At 37.9% G+C, this 16,512-nt stretch overlaps 1 pseudogene; it reads right to left on the bottom strand.

Moving 5' to 3' along the window:
- Nucleotides 1-6,087: 6,087 nt before the first annotated feature.
- The window catches only part of LOC116894083, a 46,879-nt pseudogene continuing 36,454 nt past the window's right edge, over nt 6,088-16,512 (bottom strand).

Consider the following 16,512-nt stretch of genomic DNA (forward strand, 5'->3'; position numbering starts at 1 on the left):
AAAATCATAAACCATAATATACAAGCAAAGGCCAGTTACTTAAGAAAATGCCAAAACCATATATCAACAACTTTAGGGCATATCCACAGTTTATTGTTATTGTTTTGTATTTCATTTGATTACATTTTTGGGAGACAGTGGTTCTACTGACTTTTTATTTGTCTTTGAGAAAGAACTTCAAGTTGGATGAGGAGGGAGGAGGAGAGGATGAGAGAGGGGAAGAATATGATTAAAATATTTTTAAATTGAAAACTTGTTTTAAATTAAAAACAGAAGAGTGGTCCCATAGGCTCATATATTTGAATGCTTAGTCATCAGGAAGTGGCACTAGTTAAGAAGGATTAAAAGGTATGATCTTGTTGGAGGAAATATGTCACTGGGGATAGGCTTGAGAGTTCAAAAACCCTTACCAAACTCAGAGCCTCTCTCTCATCCTAAGGATCAGAATATCGCTTTAGACCACTGCTCCAGTGCTTGCTTGCATGCACCACGTTCCCTTCCATGATAATGAGGAACTAAATCTGTGAACAGTAAGCAAGCCTTCAAGTAAATGCTTCCTGTCATTTAAAAAAAATGCCCAAATAAGGCAATGTGAGACAAAATAATTTCTCTACCTTGTCTTCCTCCTCCCACACCTTGCAGGGAAAGATTTGATGGAGACACCCCATTTAGGATTGAATGTTTCAACGTATCTCACTCTCTGTGTGGGCCAGTTATGGGTCTCCATACTGGTTCCTGCCTATTGCAAGAGGACACTTCTTTAAAGATAACTGAAGGAGATACTGATCTATAGGGATATCGAAAGTTGTTAAGAGTCTTATTATTTCTATATCCTTTTAGAGAATGATAGTTTTTGGTGTTCCCCTAGGTCCATGGTTCTTCACCATCCAAACAGTCTCTGGGATTTCATGGACTGGGACTCAAGTCCAATGAGATAATGGTTGGTTTTTTCCACAGTGATTATGCCACTATTACACGAACATATCATGCAGGTAGATCAGAGGGTTGGATGCTAGGCTGGAGGTTACCCTTCTCCTCTGGTATCAGGCAGAATAACTTCCAGCATCACTGGTTAGTAAGTGTGAAGGCTCCAGGTAAGCACCATCTCGTCACCTCTGCCTTCACTGAGGTGTGTAGGTATTATCTTCAGCATAGGGTTGTGCCATCAGTTTGTGGAGAGACACCAACAGCACTGACAGCAGCATGAGTTCTTCTGAGTTTTCATGGCTGCTTCTTTGGTCAACAACTCAACTGAATGTAATCCATTCCTGGTACTGAGTGTTTGATTTGGTGGCGAAAGATGTCTAGTTGGGGAATGTCTCCCCTTGTCATTTGATGACTCCATTTATATTTCTTATACATTTGTATATATTTTAAGAAGCTTCTACTGTATTTTTCCATATGACCTTTAAATGGTCCTTTGTATTAGTTGTCCTTCCCTATATGTCTTCCTTTACCCTTGTCTTAGCTATTGTTCTATTGATATAAAGATGCACCATGGCCAAGGCAACTCAAACACAAACAAACATACAAACAAAAGTAAAAAAAGCATGTAACTGGGGCTTGTTTACAGTTTTAGGGGCTTTCACGATGGCAGGAGCAGACAGCACTGGAGCAGAAGTTGAGTGCTCTATGTCCTGATTTACATTCAGTAGACAGCAAGGTGGGGGGGGAGTGGCTAGTGTAGGCTTTTTGCTGATTATAAAACAAAATCATTCAACTTTGCCAATAAAGATTCAGGAACTGGATGCTCTGGTGAAAGTATGATTAGCTCACAGAGGTAGAAAAAGCACCCAGCTGACCATCCTCCTCAGACAATGTCCCAGAAGGAAAAGCAAGCTCTCCTTCTTCACTCTGTCTCAAAAACTCTTCAATCTGCCTCTTCATTCTACTTCCTGTATGACTCTCTAGCTGTCCTCCTGACTTCCTCTTACTCTCTTGTGTTCATGTTCACGGTCAGCTGTTTGCTTGCTGGGGGCCTCATGATATGGTTGACTTTATTTAATCCTGTTTACAAAACCCCAGAAAGCTCTTGGTTTAAAGGTGTGCGCTAGGGCTGAGCTATGCCACAACTAGAAACGGGTTTGTTTTTCAGTAAATACCACAACCCCAGAGTTAACAGTGTGATCAAATATCCTGCAACAGCTTTTGAAACACCGAAGCTTGCTCTCAGTGACACATTTCCTCCAAGGTTATACTTCCTAATTTGTCCCAAATAGATCGATTTCCTGGTAACTAACAGATCCCCCATTCTCATTCAAACCACCACACTGTTCCCTTTTCCATTCCTTTTCCTTCCCTTCCTTTCCCCTCCTTCCCCTCCCCTTCCCTTCCCTCCCCTCCCTTTCCTTTTCCTCTTTCCCTTCCCTCTCCCCTCCCCTTCCCCTTCCCTTCCTTTCCCTTCCTTCCCTTGCCTTCCATTCCCTTGCCTTCCCTTCCCTTCACTTCCTTATTTAATCTGTTCAAGTGTTCCTCCTCTATTTCTATTTGTCTAGAAAATCCATTCCCTCTTCCTTATTTGATATATAACCTCCATGGTTGTAGGAACTGTAGCATGCCTATTACAAGACTTAAAAGCTAACATCCACATATAAAAAATATGTACCATATTTTTCTTTTAGGGTCTGGATTCTTTTACTTGAGACAATTTTTTTCTAGATCCAATCATGTACCTGCAGATTTCATGATGTGTGTGTTGTTGTTGTGTGTGTTGTGTGCTGTGTGTATTGTATGTTGTGTGTGCATTGTGTGTTTATCAGTTGAATAATGTTCCATTTTGTCAATGTGCCACATTTTCATTAGCCACTGATCTGTTGTTGATGTACATATAGATTATTCCCAGTTCCTAGCTACTTTAATAGATGTGGATGAGCAAGTGTCTCTGAGGTGGGATGGAGGATTATTTAGATATATGCCCAAGAGCTGTATAGCTGGATCTTGAGGTAGATCTAATCTCAGATTCCTCATGTAACTCCAACCCTGATTGCCACAATGACTGCACAAGTTTGCTCTTCCACCAGCACTGATGAATGTTCCCCTTATCCCACATACTTACCAGCATGACCTGTCACTTGTTTTGTCAAACTTGGCTACTATTACTAAAATTTTGATAATGTTACAAAAAATTGATTCACTGTTGGAATTCTATGTGATAGAGAAAAAGAGATTAACATTTTGCCTACTGTGATTTCACATTGGACACACTGGGCTTTGCTCAGAATCCTATTGAGGATAAATAATGTTTGGCAAAACCGTATCTTTATTATTTTCTCTTTCTGACTGTTTTTACATGAACAATACCCAAAACAGAGACAGAAATGGGAAAATTTAATTATTTATTCACTATAAAATATGATATGCTTTTTTAGCCCCTTTTATATTTTAGGTGCCATGTTGATAAGTTATAGAAAGTTTTGCCTGCTGAAGAATAGCAAAAATAGATTCCAATGAATTATTTATGCATTAATATTCATCATATTTTTGTGCAGATTTATCAGGAAAGCTGAAAAATAATGGTGCCATGGTGCTCTATAAATGGAAGTGTTCCACATTTCTAATTTTTGCATCTTTAATTTAGTAATACAATCGACTAATTATTACAATTTTATGGTATATATTCTGGTTAAATTATCATTTCAGCTTAATTAATATTCTATTTTCAAAGCATATAAAATTTCTAAGCATATGCATGCTTCTGAAAACACCAAGGAGTAGGACAGTAGACTCTTGTCACAGTGACACGGATGTTCTGTCTCCCCTAGGAAGGAGTATTCCTATCCCTTATGTGTTGGGGATAAATTCCTATGATGTCATTCAGATATTTTCCAAATAACGTTGACTTCATATCCACACAGACTCTGTGCATACTCCTTCCAATTGCATTTGATAACTCCCATCATTGCATTTTTATTTTAAAGTTTCTTTTGCCTGTGCTTCTAAAATGTACAACTTAATTTCTAACTCAAAGTTCTCTGTTGTTCCTAAACTTTTAACCTGTCTCTCAATTCAAATCAATTTATCAACTATGAAGATGTTCAGTAAACTTTATGTTGCATTTTTTAACTATTAAGTGGACTGAAAAAAGTAAAGACTTATTATTTGACAGTTCATTTACAGCTGTTTTATTTAGCTAATTTAATAACTAATTTCCATTGTTTATATTTTCATACAAAGGCTTTCTCAAAAGGACATAACCAAAAAGGATGTTGGCAGTACTATGGTATTAATTAAAATTTCAGTCGATAAGCAGGAATGACATAAGAAATTCTACAAGAAAAACAAGGGTGGATGTGAGCAGAGCTGTTGAATGAACAAGTAGTAAAGCTACATGCACTGTAAGTGAATGTTAACAGGATGTCTAAATTTAAAGCCAATGCCAATTTCTTTGCTAGTCAACTGCATAAAATTAGAATTAATTTTTTTTACCTTTTGGTAAAATTCAAAAGGAAATAAATAAGTCTTCATAAAAGTACGTCATACTTCAGTAAAAGTAGTAACTGAAATCAAAACATTACACAAATTTTGTAAAACACAAACAACTGCCTTATCAAAAGTGCACAAATACAGTGTTTTGTTTTCTAAGAGAGGAGTTTATTTATCTGTTTTCCTTCTTTGTTTTCTTTTAGGTTTTGTGATCCTCATCTTGGTAGTGTCTTATAGGTTCCCCTCATTTTCTGGTAACTTTTAATGAAGCAAGTGTAATTTGGAAGAAGGATGAAAGATATATAGGAAAATATAACATACTATACCTATTTGAATATACCCTTTTTCATATTTACTTGATTTTTTCTTCAAGTAAAATATATGGAAAGCATGATATACTTTTCTAGTTTATCCATAGTTTTTGCTTTATCATTGTCAGAAGCATAAATTTTCAATCTGAGAAGATATTAATTTTTTAATACCATGCATGTCCTAAAAGAAAAATGTGTACAATAGGCAGAATATCATGGAAAATACTTTTGAATAAGATACATTCCAGAGTTCCTGGATCCTTATACAAAGGTATATAGAAGTGAGAGATATTTTAATGAGTATAACCTGCCTTACAATTGAGCTATTTCTACCAAAGCCTTGGAACCTGATAGCAATTATGGGAATAAGAATGGTATTGTAGCAAGAAGTGAACAGCAGCCCCGGCTCACTGGGAGTCAGGCTCCATGGAGCCCCTGGTGCCCAAGAATAAGTTGAGTTACAGGGTTACCTTACAGCACAGGGAAGGGACAAAGAAACACACCAGTTTTAGTATAAGCATTTTGAGAAGAACTGTAGTATATAACAGTGGAATAACATGCTAAAAAACAGTGAAGAGAAATGCAGAAATGGATCTGCAGAATACAAGATAGCCTTCAAACTTAGTGAAAGGTTGTCACAAAATTGATATCAAATCTTTTGGGGGAAAATTCCCTTTTCCCATATTTCCTTGACAGTGCCTGGCATTTTCTCATCTTCACAGATCATGCCAATTTAAATAACAACTCTTTAAGCTCTGTTCAAAATAAGGCCATTGACTTGTTTCTCTTTAATGTGCATAGCTTTATACTTATGAAAAACACATTTGTTTTATTCTTCTTTCCATTCTGTCTTCCAACATAATTTAAATTTTCTATGCAGAAGAATTGGTGCATACTTTCTTATATGTGTTTCATTTCAAAAGGGTTTTGTGTCTTATATGATTTATTTAAACTGTTAATATTATGCAAATATCATTTATCATGTATACTGATCTTATATTGAGAAACTATGAAGAATTTAAAAACTATGTTCTGAACAGTTTGCCAGTAAATTATCTTACATTCTATGAAAATAATCATGTCACCACTAATGAATGAACTTCATTGATAGTTATATAATCGTTGTGAATATTTGTCTTGACTTGAACTGCTTTCCCTGGGATCTCTGAACCAACGGTAATTACAAGAGGTCATTCTAAGCATGGTTAGGTTTAGTTAAAAGGTTGCATGTGTCCTCTTTTAACATGTTAGCACAGATTTTTCTCAAGGTTCAATCATTTATTTATTACTCAGAAAGCCTTATTTTTGACTGGCTCAGACTTAAAAGTAGAAGCTCTCAGCAAGGAAATCTACATCACTTGGCAATCTGTTCCTTGCATTTTTCTTTGGCTTCCTTCATTCTCTTGGCCACAACTTTCCATATTCAGCCTCCTCCTTATTTTTCTTAGCATATTGTTTCTTTAGAGCAATACCTTGCTGTTTGCGTTACAGGATATGTGGGCTAACAAGATATTGAATCTAGGGTGCTCTAGTTATGTGTTTCTTATATTCCTTGTTTAAGGACTTTCTGAGAACATATTAGTTTTAAGAGATTGAAAAGCTTTTAGATTTTGCTAGGCATTTTGTACAGCAAGCAATACACTGTAGTATGGCTGTCCAAAAATATCTTTCTCTCCATTTTTTCCCAATAGCCAAGTTAAGAGCACTAAGATTGGCATCCTAAATGCATCCCAAACAGATTGTGCTTCCTCTCTCCAGTTCTCCTTGGTCTATAACAAAAATGTACCATACCTAGCAGCAAGCACTCCATGCCATGAGTTATGGTACCTTGCTTCATAGGAAAACCTTACTTGTCATTCCCACCACTGATTCAGACTACACAACTCTTCCACCCTTCACCTAGCTACTTCTGAGGCCACGTGCTTCCCATGAAAAGCATGTGGTCATTGTCCACTTTAATTAGTTTCTGACAACTGAAAAAGAAACTCAGCTTCAATACCTGCAGAGATTTTTTTAATATCAATGGATGTCAATTTTGTGATATATAGAAATATATATTTATTTATATATTTATTATATATATTTCTAATTTCTAACTTTTAAAAACTAATCTACCAAAAGGTGTATACATAGTTTAAAAGAATAATGCCAAAGCAAATATTTATGAAAATAAAACCCATGTTTAAGAAACAATCATCATCAGTTTTGTTTGTGAAAATCTGTAGATTTGCTTTTCCAATCATATTATCTTTGTTAGCCAACCAAACAAAGAAACAAAAAACCCAAAACCACCACCACCAAAATCTAAGTAAATCAATAAGATGAGAGGGGTGGCTTTTTCTGATATCCTATCTATGAAATTTTGGCTGGCTTGTCATTTTTTTTTTCTTTTGGTATAGCAACAAAAGAACAAGCTAAATAAAAAATAAAAAAAAAAAAAACAACCAGCCAAAAACCATAAAGTTGATTAAGACTTTTCTACTCTTGAAAACCTCAATCTAAAATGATGAGAGAGATTATGGAGGTAAACATTAGACTGAAAACAATATGAGTGGCAACAAATATCTGAAAGGATTGGGAAAGTTAACCTTTAGCGAAATGGGAATGAAAGCTATCCTTTGCCTCCACTGCACACCTACTTGAAAAGACGTACTTCTTTGAATGCTGTATACCTACTGACAAGGATGTAGACCTATTAGAATTTCCAAACATGGGTGGTGTGCCTGCAGCATGGACACATGGCATGGAAAAACAATTTGGAAGTTTCTTATGAAGTTAGAAATGCGCTATAAAGAACTGTAGTTCCACTTCCAAGTGTTTTCTTAAATAGAATAGAAATTTGTGTTCACACAAAAACTATATATGAATATTTATAGAGGCTTTTATAATTGTCCCAAACTGGAAACGATCCAACTGCTTGAATCGAGTGCTTGTTAAACACACTGTGCCACATTTCTCCAGAAGAATGATGTCAGAATAAAAAGAAATGAACAACAGCTAGTACAGAACAGCATGGATGAACCTCAAAAGTTCATGGTGTGTTGGAAGAGTCTCAACATAAATACTAAGTCCTGTATCGCTTTGTTACTATAATATTGTGGGAACGTCAGAGTGCATAGACATAGGACTGGTCAGTGGCTGCACTATAAGAATGAAGGAGCTGGCTACATTACATTAGCACTAATGTATGCTTGGCATAGGGGAAGCTTGATGGACTCACTCTACAACTTGGTTATGAGCATTATTAGCATTTGGTAGCCCATCATCAAACAATTCAATAAAAAATAGTGAACCTATCCATTAAAGACATAACAAATAAGTAAGAGACAAACTCTGATATTTGCATACCATAATAGTTGATGTATTATAATCTTGATTTTTGGTTACTTCTTATGTGACACATTTCCTTTCTTCATGTACTGGGAATCCATTCATGTTGAGACCCTTGCTTTCGTTCCATCCCTTCCCCTTTTCTTCCTGCAGGTCTATGCTTATTGCAATTATTGCTGTTCCCTTCTCTGCCCTCTGCATTCATTTAACTTGAGTTACTCACAGCCAGATTTATATTCTAACTGCTATTTTCTAAGCATATTTGGTTGACAATATACCATTCAATTTTCAACCTTTCTTAGTGTGTTGTCTTGCATTCATGACCTTATATATTCAGCCAAGAGGCTTACCAATGACTCAAAGTGACACTAATACAAATGTTTAGAATTTCTGTTTTTTTCTTTAGAAACCTCATATTTTTTTTTTTTTTTATTTATTTTTTTTTTATTAACTTGAGTATTTCTTATATACATTTCGAGTGTTATTCTCTTTCCCAGTTTCCAGGCAAACATCTCCCTAATCCCTCCCCCTCCCCTTCTTTATGGGTTTTCCCTCCCCACCCTCCCCCATTGCCGCCCCCCCCCAACAATCACGTTCACTGGGGTTCAGTCTTAGCAGGACCAAGGGCTTCCCCTTCCACTGGTGCTCTTACTAGGATATTCATTGCTACCTATGAGGTCAGAGTCCAGGGTCAGTCCATGTATAGTCTTTAGGTAGTGGCTTAGTCCTGGAAGCTCTGGTTGCTTGGCATTGTTGTTCATATGGGGTCTCGAGCCCCTTCAAGCTCTTCCAGTTCTTTCTCTGATTCCTTCAGCGGGGGTTCCGTTCTCAGTTCAGTGAAACCTCGTATTTTTACCTCTGTATTTTCAGGCCAAAAAAAGAAAAAAAATATGCTGGTTAATTTGTTGTTAACCTGACACAAATTAGAGACATCCAAGGAGAGGGAACCCAATGGAGGAATTGCCTCAATCAGATTGGCCTATGGCCATGTCGGTAGGGCATCTTTTAAATTGATAGTTGATTTCAGAAGTTCCAGCTCATTGTGGATAATATCACTCCTGGGACTATGGTCCTGGAAGGTGTGAGAAAGAACTGCAGTGAGCCTCTGAGAGCTAGTCAGTAAACAGTTTTCCTCCAATGTTCCCATCTCTCCTCTGGCTTGAGTCGCCCTGGCTTCCTCAATGATGGACTGGATCTGAAAGGACCCGGTCAAACAGCTCCCTGCACCCAAATCCCATGGAAGGGAGAGCTAGACCTTCAGAGGGGCAGAAAGGTCTGGGAAACCAGAGGAGACTACTCTCTGCCCACATTTCTGACACTACAGGAAAACACCTAGTGCCATCTGGGCCCCTGAGCACAGGGACCTAGGAGGAGTAGGGGCAGGCCCTTCTGGTTCCCATCCACAGGGACAGCTGAAAGCCAGTGGACAGGAACACATCTGAGAGCAGAATACACTGTTCCCATAACTGGCTGAAAGAAAACAGGAAAACAGGTCTACAGCACTCCTGACACACAGGCCTATAGAAAGGTAAAGCCACTGTCAGAAATAGCAAAACAAGTAACACCAGAGACAACCTGATGGCAAGAGGCAAGTGCAGGAACCCAAGCAACAGAAACCAAGACTACATGGCATCATCACACCCCAATTTTTTTTTTAACTTGAGTATTTCTTATATACATTTCGAGTGTTATTCCCTTTCCCGGTTTCTGGGCAAACATCCCCCTCCCCCCTCCCCTTCCTTATGGGTGTTCCCCTCCCCACCCTCCCCCCATTGCCGCCCTCCACCCAACAGTCTAGTTCACTGGGGGTTCAGTCTTAGCAGGACCCAGGGCTTCCCCTTCCACTTGTGCGCTTACTAGGATATTCATTGCTACCTATGAAGTCAGAGTCCAGGGTCAGTCCATGTATAGTCTTTAGGTAGTGGCTTAGTCCCTGGAAGCTCTGGTTGCTTGGTATTGTTGTACATATGGGGTCTCGAGCCCCTTCAAGCTCTTCCAGTTCTTTCTCTGATTCCTTCAACGGGGGTCCTATTCTCAGTTCAGTGGTTTGCTGCTGGCATTCACCTCTGTATTTGCTGTATTCTGGCTGTGTCTCTCAGGAGCGATCTACATCCAGCTCCTGTCTGCCTGCACTTCTTTGCTTCATCCATCTTGTCTAATTGGGTGGCTGTATATGTATGGGCCACATGTGGGGCAGGCTCTGAATGGGTGTTCCTTCAGTCTCTGTTTTAATCTTTGCCTCTCTCTTCCCTGCCAAGGGTATTCTTGTTCCCCTTTTAAAGAAGGAGTGAAGCATTCACATTTTGATCATCCATCTTGAGTTTCATTTGTTCTAGGCATCTAGGGTTGTTGTGGTTTGCCTTGCCAAGATATAATATAGATAACATGGTTAATGAACAGAATTGATGGACTGGGTGATCAGCATATTGTTGGTTTTGTAAATTGCAGAATGGTAATAATGATGCTTAGTTCACCTATGTATAGGGAAAAGGTTTTTTAACTGGACAAAAAAGGGGAAATGTTGTGGTTTGCCTTGGAGTTTTCTCTGAATTTGTTAAATAAAGGCAAGAGCGTGAGATTTGGGCAGAGGGAGGAGTTGGGAGTGAGAGGGGGATTAGATTCAGAGGTTAGGTTGAGAGAGGACAGTTGGAGACAGTTGAGCGAGTGGAACCTGAGCAGGAGGGGGTGAGGATGGACAGTTGAGGGAGTGAGGGAGAAGAGAAGGAAGCCAGGAGGGAGAAGAGAAGAGTTAGAGATACGATGGGGAACTGAGAAGAGTTAGAGGAACCAGGGGGGGAGAAGAAGCTGGAAACTTGGTAAATAAAAGGTGCAATGGATGAGTGATTTGGGAACTGGGAATAGGACAGAGTAGGGTGGATCTGCCAAATCTAGACGCTGGATTGCTTTAACATTAATTGAGTTGTGTGTTCTTTTGTGTAAGAGTCTCAGTATAAGAAAGTGTGTGGCTAGGCTGTGTTTCTGCCAAGATATCCAGCAGATATCTGGGGCAGTGAGGTGTGGAACCCTAGCAGGGTAAAACACCCCAAGAGGAAAACAGTTACCGTCTTTGTTTTTACTTTTACTTTTATTTTTTTATTTTTATTTTTTTACAACAACATAGGGTAATTCAAGCATTTGGGCTAATAGCCACTTATCAATGAGTGCATACCATGTGTATCTTTCTGTGATTGGGTTAGCTCACTCAGGATGATATTTTCCAGTTCCAACCATTTGCCTACGAATTTCATAAAGTCATTGTTTTTGATAGCTGAGTAATATTCTATTGTGTAGATGTACCATATTTTCTGTATCCATTCCTCTGTTGAAGGGCATCTGGGTTCTTTCCAGCTTTTGGCTATTATAAATAATGCTGCTATGAACATAGTAGAGCATGTGTCTTGGTTTTATGTTGGAGCATCTTTTGGATATATGCCCAAGAGAGGTATAGCTGGATCCTCAGGCAGTTCAATGTCCAATTTTCTGAGGAACCTCGAGACTGATTTCCAGAATGGTTGTATCAGTCTGCAACCCCACCAACAATGGAGGAGTGTTCCTCTTTCTCCACATCCTCTCCAGCATCTGCTCTCACCTGAGTTTTTTATCTTAGCCATTCTCACTGGATCACACCCCAATTTTTCCACCAAAGCAAACACTGAGTATCCAAACACACCAAAAAAGCAATATCTAGATTTTAAATCACATTTGATCATGATGATGGAGGACTTTAAGAAAGAAATAAAGAACTCCCTTAAAGAAATGCAGGAAAACACAAGTAAACAAGTAGAAGCACTTAGAGAGGAAACACAAAAATCCCTGAAAGAATTACAGGGAAACACAACCAAACAGATAAAGGGATTGAAAATGGAAAGAGAAACAATAAAGAAAGCACAAAGGGAGACAACCCTGGATATAGAAAACCAAAGGAAGAGACAAGGAGTCATAGATACAAGCATCGCAAACAGAATAAGAGAGATAGATGAGAGAAACTCAGGAGCAGAAGATTCCATAGAAATCATTGACACAACTGTCAAAGAAAATGGAAAATGGAAAAAACTACTGGCCCAAAATATACAGGAAATCCAGGATACAATGGAAAGATCAAACCTAAGGATAATAATAGGTATAGAAGAGAGTGAAGACTCCCAACTCAAAGGATCAGTAAATATCTTCAACAAAATCATAGAAGAAAACTTCCCTAACCTAAAGAAAGAGATAAACATACAAGAAGCCTACAGAACTCCAAATTGATTGAACCAGAAAAGAAACTCCTCCCATCACATAATAGTCAAAACACCAAATGCACAAAACAAAGAAAGAATATTAAAAAGCAATAAGGGAAAAAGATCAAGTGACATATAAAGGAAGACCTATAATAATACAACAGACTTCTCACCAGAGACTATAAAAGCCAGAAGATCCTAGACAGATGTCATACAGACCCTAAAAGAACACAAATGCCAGGCCAGGTTACTGTGTCCAGCAAAACTCTCAATTAACATAGATGGAGAAACCAAGATATTCCATGACAAAACCAAATTTACACAATATCTTTCTACAAATCCAGCCCTACAAAGTTTAATAAATGGTAAAGCCCAACACAAAGAGGCAAGCTACACCCTAGAAAGAGCAAAAAACTAATTGTGTGCAACAGAATAAAGAGAAGAGAAGCACACAAACATAATCTCACCTCCAAATATGAAGATAACAGGAAGCAACAATCACTATTCCTTAATATCTCTCAATATCAATGGACTTAATTTCCCAATAAAAAGACACAGATTAACAAACTGTATATGTAATGGGGACCCAGCATTTTGCTACCTATAGGAAACACACCTCAGAGACAATGACAGACACTACCTCAGAGTGAAAGGCTGGAAAACAACTTTCCAAGCAAATGGTCTGAAGAAGCAAACTGGAATAGCAATTCTAATATCTAATAAAATCAATTTTCAACCAAAAGTCGTCAAAAAAGATAAGGAAGGACACTTCATATTAATCAAAGGAAAAATCCACCAAGATGAACTCTCAATCCTAAATATCTATGCTCCAAATACAAGGGCACCTACATACATAAAAGAAACCTTACTAAAGCTCAAAGCACACACTGCACCTCACACAATAATAGTAGGAGATTTCAACACCCTACTCTCATCAATGGACAGATCATAGAAACAGAAATTAAACAGAGACATAGACAGACTAACAGAAGTTATGAACCAAATGGACTTAAAAGATATTTATAGAACATTCTATCCTAAAACAAAAGGATATACCTTCTTCTCACCAGCTCGTGGTACTTTCTCTAAAACTGACCATATAATCAGTCACAAAACAGGTCTCAACAGATACAGAAAGATAGAAATAATCCCATGTGTCCTATCAGACCACCATGGGCTAAAGCTGTCTTCGATAGCAATAAGGAAAGAACGCCCACATATACATGGAAGTTGAATAATGCTCTACTCAATGATAACCTTGTCAATGGAGAAATAAAGAAAGAAATTAAAGACTTTTTAGAATTTAATGAAAATGAAGGTACAACATACCCAAACTTATGGGACACAATGAAAGCTGTGCTAAGAGGAAAACTCATAGCTCTGAGTGTCTGCAGAAAGAAACAGGAGAAAGCATATATCACCAGCTTGACAGCACTCCTAAAAGCTCTAGAACAAAAAGAAGCAAACACACCCAGGTTGAAGATGGGAATAAACTTAGAACTGAAATCAACCAAGTAGAAACAAAGAAGACTATACAAAGAATCAACAGAACCAAAAGCTGGTTCTTCGAGAAAATCAACAGGATAGATAAACCCTTAGCCAGACTAACCAGAGGATATAGAGAGTGTGTCCAAATTAACAAAATCAGAAATGAAAAGAGAGACATAACAACAGAATCAGAGGAAATTAAAAAAATCATCAGATCCTATACAAAAACCTATATTCAAAAAACCTTGAAAATCTGGAGGAATTGGACAATTTCCTAGATGGATACCAGGTACTCAAGTTAAATCAGGAACAGATAAATCCTTTAAACAACCCCTTAACTCCTAAAGAAATAGAAGCAGTCATTAAAAGTCTCCCAACCAAAAAGAACCAAGGTCCAGATGGATTCAGTGCAGAATTCTATCAGACCTTCAAAGAAGGTCTCATACCAATACTATCCAAACTATTCCACAAAATTGAAACAGATGGAGGACTACCGAATTCCTTCTATGAAGCCACAATTACTCTTATACCTAAACCACACAAAGACCCAACAAAGAAAGAGAAATTCAGACCAATTTCCCTTATGAATATTGGTGCAAAAGTACTAAATAAAATTCTTGCAAACTGAATCCAAGAGCACATCAAAACACTCATCCACAATGATCAAGTAGGCTTCATCCCAGGCATGCAGGGATGGTTTAATATATGGAAAACCATCAAAGTAATTCACTATAAAAACAATCTGAAAGATAAAACCCACATGATCATTTCAATAAATGCTGAGAAATCATTTGACAAAATTCAGCACCCCTTCATGAAAAAAGTCCTGGAAAGAACAGGAATTCTAGGCTCAAACATAGTAAAAGCCATATATGTCAAACCAGTAGCTAACATTAAACTAAATGGAGAGAAACTTGAAGCAATCCCACTAAAATCAGGGACTAGACAAGGCTGACCACTCTCTCCCTTCTTATTCAATATAGTTCTCAAGGTCCTAGCAGGAGCAATCAGACAGCAAAAGAAGATCAAACGATACAGATTGGAAAGGAAGAAGTCAAAATATCACTATTTGCAGATGATATGATTATATATTTAAGTGACCCTAAAAGTTCCACCAGAGAACTACTAAACCTTATAAACACCTTCAGCAAAGTGGCTGGGTAGAAAATTAACCCAAATAAATCAGTAGCCTTCCTCTACACAAAAGAGAAACAAGCTGAGAAAGAAATAGGGAAACAAAATAGTCCCAAATAATATAAAATTCCTTGGTGTGACTTTAACCAAGTAAGTGAAAGATCTGTATAATAAGAACTTCAAGTCTCTGAAGAAAGATATTGAGGAAGATCTCGGAAGATGGAAAGATTCCCATGCTCATGGATTGGGAGGATTAATATAGTAAAAATGGCCATTTTACCAAAAGCAATCTACAGATTCAATGCAATCCCCATCAAAATTCCAATCCAATTCTTTATAGCGATAGACAGAACAATTTGCAAATTCATCTGGAATAACAAATTACCCAGGATAGCTAAAACTATCCTCAACAATAAAAGGACTTCCGGGGCAATCATTATCCCTGAACTCAAGCAGTATTACAGAGCAATAGTGATAAAACTGTATGGTATTGGTACAGAGACAGGCAGATAGACCAGTGGAATAGAGTTGAAGGACCAGAAATGAACCTACAAATCTCTGTTGACTTGATTTTTGACAAAGGAGTCAAAACCATCCATTGGAAAAAAGATAGCATTTTCAGCTAATGGTGCTGGTTCAACTGGAGGTCAGCATGTAGAAGAATGCAGATCGATCCATGCTTATCACCCTGTACAAAGCTTAAGTCCAAGTGGATCAAGGACCTCCACATCAAACCAGATACACTCAAACTAATAGAAGAAAAAGTGGGGAAGAATCTCAAACACATGGGAACTGGAGAAAATTCCTGAACAAAACACCCATGGCTTATGCTCTAAGATCAAGAATCGACAAATGGGATCTCATAAAACTGCAAAGCTTCCATAAGGCAAAGGACTCTGTTGTTAGGACAAAATGGCAATCAACAGATTAGGAAAAGATCTTTACCAATCCTACAACAGATAGAGGCCTTATATCCAAAATATACAAAGAACTCATGAAGTTAGACTGCAGGAAGACAAAGAACCCTATTAAAAAATGGGGTTCAGAGCTAAACAAAGAATTCACAGCTGAGGAATGCCGAATGGCTAAGAAGCACCTAAAGGAATGTTCAACATCTTTAGTAATAAGGGAAATGCAAATCAAAACAACCCTGAGATTCTACCTCATACCAGTCAGAATGGCTAAGATCAAAAACTCAGGTGACAGCAGATGGTGGCGAGGATGTGGAGAAAGAGGAACATCCTACATTGTTGGTGGGATTGCAGACTGGTATAACTGTTCTGGAAATCAGTCTGGAGGTTCCTCAGAAAATTGGACATTGAACTACCTGAGGATCCAGCTATACCTCTCTTGGGCATATATCCAAAAGATGCTCCAACATAAAACCAAGACACATGCTCTACTATGTTCATAGCAGCATTATTTATAATAGCCAAAAGCTGGAAAGAACCCAGATGCCCTTCAACAGAGGAATGGATACAGAAAATATGGTACATCTACACAATGGAATACTACTCAGCTGTCAAAAACAATGACTTTATGAAATTCATAGACAAATGGATGGAACTAGAAAATATCATCCTGAGTGAGGTAACCCAATCACAGAA

This window comes from Rattus rattus, chromosome 1 (genome assembly GCF_011064425.1).
Source record: "Rattus rattus isolate New Zealand chromosome 1, Rrattus_CSIRO_v1, whole genome shotgun sequence".
Lineage (NCBI taxonomy): Eukaryota > Metazoa > Chordata > Mammalia > Rodentia > Muridae > Rattus > Rattus rattus.